The sequence below is a fragment of the Macrotis lagotis genome, chromosome 1, assembly GCF_037893015.1.
Source record: "Macrotis lagotis isolate mMagLag1 chromosome 1, bilby.v1.9.chrom.fasta, whole genome shotgun sequence".
Lineage (NCBI taxonomy): Eukaryota > Metazoa > Chordata > Mammalia > Peramelemorphia > Peramelidae > Macrotis > Macrotis lagotis.
The window spans coordinates 502,705,662-502,712,461 of NC_133658.1; positions in this window are offsets into that span (position 1 = coordinate 502,705,662).

Here is a 6,800-nt window from a genome sequence, read left to right on the forward strand (position 1 = left end):
CACATTGTTTCCATGCCATACATTGATGTAAATTGAATTGTTATAAGAGTAAACATAAGAATAAACATAACACCTCCCCCCAAGAAGATGAGAAACCTCAAGAATAGAGAAAGAGAGACAAAAAACTGGACTTCAGTCTGTGTTCAGATTTCAATGGTTCTGTCTCTGGAATGAGTTGTTTTCTTTATCATAAGTCCACCAGAGAAGTTACTTCAATATTTTTCCCTCAGTTGCTATTACTAGCTATACCTCCTCTCTATTTCTCCCCACTCTCATTTATTCTATTCTCTCTCTCTTTTCATCTTGGCCCTGTCCAAAAGTGTGTTGAATCTGAGTACCCTCTCCCTCATCTTCCTTCTCTTCTATCACCTATTCCCCTCTTCCCTCCCCCTATTCCCCCTCATCCTGTCCCTTTCCTCCCAATCCTCCTCCAGACAAGACAGATTTCCTCACCCTATTAAGCATGTATGTCATTTCCTCCCTGAGCCATTTCTGATGAGAATGAAGGCTCACTCATTCCCTCTTGCCTTCTCCCCCTCCACTCCATCAAAACAGCTTTTCTTGACTCTTATGTGAAATCTTTCAGCTTCTTCTTCATCTCCTTTTCCTTCCTTCTGGTACTTTCCCCCATCACCCATTGACTCCAATCCCTTTACCACATCATAACATTATATTCCTTTCCTTCCTATGTCCTGTCTATATATGCTCCTTCTAACAGCTCTTATAAATGAGAAAGTTCATATGAGTTATCAATATCTTCTTCCCATGCAGGAATACAAACAGTTCAACATCATCAAGTTCCTCATAGTTAGTCCCTCTCTTCCGCTCCCTCTGTGGTTCACCAGAGTCCTGTACTTGGAGATAAACTTTCTGTTCAGCTCTTGTCATCCCAATAAGAAAGTCTGAAAGTCCCCCTGAAAGCCCCCCAATGAAACTTAAAAGTCCATCTTTTCAGGCAGCTAGGTGGTGCAATGGATAGAGCACCAGTCCTGGAGTCAGGACTACCTGAGTTCAAATCTGGTCTCAGACACTTAATAATTACCTAGTTGTGTGGCCTTGGGCAAGTGGTTTAACCATAGTTGCCTTGCAAAAACCTAAAAAAAAAGTCCATCTTTTCCCCCTGAAAGAGGATGTCCAGTTTTGCTGCAAAGTTGATTCTCAGTTGTAAACCAAGATCTTTTGCCTTCCTGAATATCATATTCCAATCCCTATGAGCCCTTAATGTAGATGCTGCCAGATCCTGTGTAACCCTAACTATGGAATCTTGGGAGTTGAATTGTTTGTATCTGGCAGCTTTTAGAATTTTCTCTTTGATTTGGGAGTTTTTGAATTTGGCTATAATATTCCTGGAAGTTTTTCCTTTTGGGATCTCTTTCACAGGGTGATCAGTGAATTCTCTCAATTTCTATTTAACCCTCAGCTTCTAGGAGCTCAGGGTAATTTTGCTGTATTATTTCTTGAAAAATGAAGTCTAGGCTCTTCTCCTGGTTTCGGCTTTCAGATAGCCCAATAATTTTTAAATTATTTCTTCTGGATCTTTGAGGTTGGTTGTTTTTCCAATGAGATATTTCACATTTTCTTCTAATTTTTGGCTTTTTTTGGCAGAATTTTATTTCTTCCTGTTTTCTTGCAAAGTCATCAGCTCCTTTAGTTCCATTTTGCATTTGAAGGAGTTATTTTCTTCAGAGAGCTTTTTTATCTCCTTTTCCAGCTGGCCAGTTCTGCTTTTTTAAGGCATTCTACACCTCATTTTCCTTTTGTTTTGCTTTTTCCATTAGACCTAAACTGGTTTTTAACATATTATTTTCTTCAGTATTTTTTTGTATATCTTTCACCAAGCTTTTGATTTGGTTTTCATGATTTTTCTGCATTACTCTCATCTCTCCTCCCAGTTTTTCTTCCACCTCCCTTAATTGCTTTTCAAAGTCTTTTTCGAACTCATCCATAGTCTGAGCCCATTTTCTATTTCTCTTGGAGGTTTTGGATACAGAAGCTTCTATTTTGTCATCTGAGTATGTGTTTTGATCTTCCATGGGACTAAAGTAATTCTCTATGGCCAGATTCTTCTTTTTCTGTTATTTACTCATTTCCTCAGCCCAAGACTAATTTATAGCATTTCCAAGGCTTTGGGGTTGGGGTTTTTTTGGGACACTCCACTGGGGTCTTTATTCCTCCAAGGTTTTATGCTCTCTAGCCTGTGCTTTGATATGTAGATGGCCCAGTACTTCCCTCTGCCCTGAGGTTATAAGGAGGGATCCAGCCCAAACTGCAGTATGGGAGTGTAGGCAAACAGCAGGGTCCTGCCCCAGGGAGAGCAGAGAAATCTCTGCAGACTTCCCTTACTATCTCTGGGGGTGCAGGCTGCTTTCTCATGATTCTCACTGCGGGTTCTATGGCTGTGCTCCTCACTCCACTCTCTTTCTGGTGAAGCAAAGTTCTCTCACCGCCCCTTAGAGCTATTGCTGGTGATCTCTGGGCTGGGCGGGGCTGGGCTGGGCTGTGGCTGCTTTTTTTCCCAGCCCCTGGTCCTGGTGAAACATACCTTTCCAGTGAAACTTCTAAGTTATCTTGGACTGGGAAATTGTATCACTCAGTCTTTCTATGGGTTCTACCCCTCTAGATTTTGACTAGAGCCATCCTTTGCTTGTCTTGGGAGGGTTTGGGGGGGGGGGTCGGAGTTCTAGGGAAATGCTGCCTTCAGGTCACCATCTTGGCTCTGCCCCTGGACTTGCAATTTAAAGAAAATTAGGAATATTTAAAATTTTGAATTACACACCAAAATGAAGATCTTAACAATTAAAGGCATGATTAATAGAATTAAGTGTAAGAAAACCATTGAATTAATAAATAAAACTAGATGTTGAAGTTATGAAAGAAACAATAAAGTAGATAAAATAGTTTTTTTAAAAAAGGAAACCAAGTTACTAGTTATTAAAAATGAAGACTATGAAAATAGCATTTATGAAGATGAAATCAAAATATTTATAAGGAATTATTTTGCCTAATTATATGTCAAGATTGGACAATTTAGTGAAATGGGAAACTATTTACAAAAATATAAACTACCTAGATCAACAGAAGAAACAGAATATCTAAATAAACCTATTTTAGAAAACATAAATTAAAGAAGTCATAAAGGAGTCTCCTAAGGAAAAAAGATCAAGATCAGATAGATTTACAAATGAATTTTATCAAGCATTTAAAGACCAGAGCGTGGGGGTGGGGGGATGGAGCCAAGATGGCAGCACGAGGGTGGGAATTCCAGAAACTTGTCCCCCCCCAAAAAACTTCAAAAGACATAAAATTATGACCCTAGTCAAAATTTAGAGGGACAGAACCCACAGAAAGACTGAATGATACAATTTCCCAGTCCAAGACAACTTAGAAGATCCATTAGAAAGGTCTGTTTTTCATTTACTGCTTTTCTTCCTTTCTTTATTCCTTTCTGTCTTTCTTTTTTCTTTCTGTCATTATTTTACTTTTCCTGCACAAAATGACTAATATAGAAATGTTTCACATGATTACATATATATATATATATATATATATATATATATATATATATATTTTATATTAGATTCCTTACCATCTCAGGGAGGAGAAAAGGGAGAGAGATAGAATTTGGTACTCACTAAAAAAATGAATGTTAAAAATTGTTTTTACATATATTAAATAAAATATTATTTAAGAAAAAATGCTAGCAATAGCTATCAGAAGAAAATGAGACTGAAGGAATCAGAATGGGCAATGAGAATGAAACTACCTCTTTTGCAGACAATATTATGATATATTTGGGAAATCTTAGGGATTCAACCAAAAAGCTAGCTGAAACAATGAATGATTTTAGCCAAGTAGAAGGACATAAAATAAGCCAACACAAATCATCAGCATTTCTATATATCACCAACAAAACCCTGTAGGAAGAGATGACAAGAGATACCCCATTTAAAATAACCTCAGGCCTCATAAAATACTTGAGCTAATGACCTGCCAAAATACACTTAGGAACTACATGAATATAATTACAAAACACTTTTTATACAAATAAAGCCAGATTTGAGTAATTAAATAATCATATTGTTTGCAAAGAGAAATATGAATGGTTCATGGGTAGGCAAAGACAGTATAATTTAAATGACCATTCTATTTAATCTATATATTCAATGCTATCCAAATTAAATTATCAAAAAAGATGTTTTATTTTATTGAGCTAGAAAAAAACAAAATTCATTTGGAAGAACAAAAAGGAAAAGAATATCAGAGGAATTGATTTTTTTCAATGTGAAGGAAGGTAATCTAGCAGTACCAAATCCTAAACTGTATTATAAGGTGACAATTATCAAAAATATCTAGTACTAGCTAAGAAAAAGAAAGTAGTAAATAATTGCAGTAATTTTGTGTTTGACAAATGTAAATATTAAAACTTTTAGGACAAGAATTCATTATTTTGTAAAAATTATTGAGAAAGGGTGGCTAGGTGGCCCAGTGGATAGAGAACCAGCCCTGGAGTCAGGAGGGCGTGAATTCAAGCTCAGCCTCAGACATTTAATAATTACCTAGCTATTTGATCTTGGGCAAGTCACTTAACCCCATTGCTTTGCAAAAAAAAAAAAAAAGACTTTTAGGGGGCAGCTAGGTTTGTGCAGTAGATAGAGCAAAGGCCCTAGAATCAGGAGGACTTGAGTTCAAATCTAACCTCAGACATTCACTAATTGCCTAGCTGTATGACTTTGGGCAAGTCACTTAACCCCATTGCCTTAAATAAATAAAAATTTTAAAAATTATTGGGAAAACTGTTAAACAGTCTGGTAGAATCTGGGCATAGACCAATATCTTACACCATTGGCCAAGATAAGTTCAAAATTGGTACAAGACCTAGACATAAAGAGAGATATCATAAGTAGATTTAAAAAAATGGAACATGTTTATGAATAAGCAAGAGATACAGAGCACTGTGAAATACAACAGATAATTTTATATTAAATTTAAAAAAGTTTCAATAAAATTTTCAGTTTCTCAGATAAAGATCCCATATCTCAAAGAGAACTTTGCCAGATTTATAAGAATGAGTCATTACCCAATTAATAAATGGTCAAAGGATATGAATAGGAAGTGTTTTGATGAAAAAAATCAAAGCTACATGTAGTCAAATGAAAAAATGCTCTAAATTATTATTGATTAAAGAGATGCAAATTAAAATAACTTTGAGATATTATTTCACATATATCAAGTTAGCTAAAATAATAGCAGGGAGAAATGACAAATATTGGAGGGGAAGTAGAAAAATTTGGATATTATTAATCTGTTAGTAAAACTGTGAACCCAATGAACTAGAAAGCAATTTGGAATTATGTTCAAAGAGTTATAAAATGATATATTCCCTTTTACTCACCAATTTAAATCTGTTTCACAAAGTGATCAGGGAAAAAGGAAAAGAACCTAGATGTTTTAAAATATTTATAGCAACTGTCTTTATTGTGGCAAAGAACTAGAAATTGAGGGGATGTTGATCAGTGGAGGTTAAGCAAGTTGTGGTATGTGATTACAATGGAATATTATTGCACTATAAGAAATGATGGGCAGGTAGATTTTATAAAAACCATTATTGCATGAAATAATTAAGAGTGAAATGAGCAGAACTAAGAACACTGGATAGAGTAATAGTAATACTGAGTGAAGAATAACTGAATGACAACTATTCTGAGTAGTATAAATACTCACATCAACTACAAAGGAAGATGCTATTCAACTTCATAGAATTCTGAGTGTGCATATGTGTGCATGCATGCATTGTGTTTATATGTGTGTGAAATGAAGGCTTCTATTCAGGATGGGGAAGGAAAAAACTACTTGGAATTTAAACTGTAATTAATAAATTAATTTAATTTTTAAAAAGACATGTTAGTTCATGATTGGCTAAATAAATATGAAAACTTGGTGGAAGAGAACTTCAGTCTACCTATTTATCTTCTCTTGGAAATGCAAAAAAAACTGGAAAACAAGCTTTGTAGTTGCTTCTCACTATAAATATTGATACTGAGATCAGACATTAGAGAAACAATCTGCACTACTTGGTTATGAGCTGTATTAGGTATAAGCTTAATGGACAATACAGCATTTTGAGGTAGCTGACTGGGCTTGTCTCTATTGCACAAAAAAAAACCTGATGCACTCTGAAGTTTTTTTTAAATCTTTTTAATTGTGATTCTGAATTTTAAACATTAATAATGATTAACTGGTTCAATATTAGAAGAAAACAGTAATGACCAAAAGGGGAGCAGTTGGGAGAAAAGCATTTTTGAGTGGTGTAGATGTTCCTGAAATGGAAAAAATGTCAATCAAAGCCTGCAGTCAAATTTTGAGCTACCCTGATCAGGCACATGTGTCACTTTGTCAGAATTCTCTAAGTATGTCTCTACTCAACTGTAAGAATAGTAGAAGATGCTTTATCAAAAGTTTTGCTAAAATGCAGGTAAACTTTCTATACAACATTCCTTACATCTACTAGTTTAGTAATACTGTCAAAAAAGGAAACAAGAAGTCTGGCATAACTTTTTCTTGATGAAGTCTTGTTGGTGGTTCTTCATAATCAATGTTTCCTATTCTAGATGTTCACCCACAGAAAATATTCTGTTCTAAAATTGTTACAGGCATGAAGGGGATTTTCATTGGCCTATATTGCACATATGTAGTTCTTCCCTTCATTTGAAAATCAGGTCGACATTTTCTCTTCTGCAATCTTGTAGAAATTTTCCAATGATTTTTCAAATATCATTGATAGTGCCTTAGCAATCTGCCAC